This window comes from Frankliniella occidentalis, unplaced genomic scaffold (genome assembly GCF_000697945.3).
Source record: "Frankliniella occidentalis isolate FOCC.00 unplaced genomic scaffold, Focc_3.1 Scaffold286, whole genome shotgun sequence".
NCBI lineage: Eukaryota > Metazoa > Arthropoda > Insecta > Thysanoptera > Thripidae > Frankliniella > Frankliniella occidentalis.
The window spans coordinates 1-714 of record NW_026267412.1 but is presented as its reverse complement, the minus strand read 5'-3'; positions in this window follow the sequence as shown (position 1 = coordinate 714).

The window sequence follows — 714 nt, the reverse complement described above, 5'->3', positions numbered from 1 at the left end:
CAACCAACTTTCTAGTAACGCCAAAAGTAACTACGCGACTCGGTTGTGAGAACCGAGTTACGGGTTAACGCAACCGACTCGTTTTTTCCGTGTGCCTACCCTCGGCGGCGGGTTGCGGAGTCGGGGTGGGCGGTGAGGGAGGGGAGCCCTGACAAAAATCAGTGGATTTGCGGACGATTTCCAAATTGATTTAGACAGGAATCAGAAAGCCTCCAAAATCTCGAGGCAGGCATTGTACAGACATTTATGCAATACTATGAGGAATCGAAATGTCTCACAAGAGAAGAGACATTCACCAACCAAGAATCTACGGGAATCATGAAATCGCTTTAGACTTATCAGGGATTGTTTGCAGAACAGGTCCTTGCCTTCTGCGTACCGGGTGATTCGGGTGCGAGCGGGTTTGCCTACCCAAGGGACTATGGCGCCTTACGGCCAGAGCGGGTAGGCAAACCCGCCCGCACCTCCGGCTTCTCTGAATCACTCGGTACGTGTCATCCGCGGGATGTCACGAGGTCACCCATGGCAGAATTCTACCAAAAAACAGGTACTTAAGGGGGTTTTAATGGTCGCTTTTCGTAATGGCGACGTTCTCTGTGCAGTCTTGTCTTAATCCGAGCCACGTCCCTGTTTGTAGCTACACGATTGTAGCTACAGCCGACAGTGCCCGAGTCAGCTTAAACTGAACCGTCTATAGACGAATTCATTACTTCC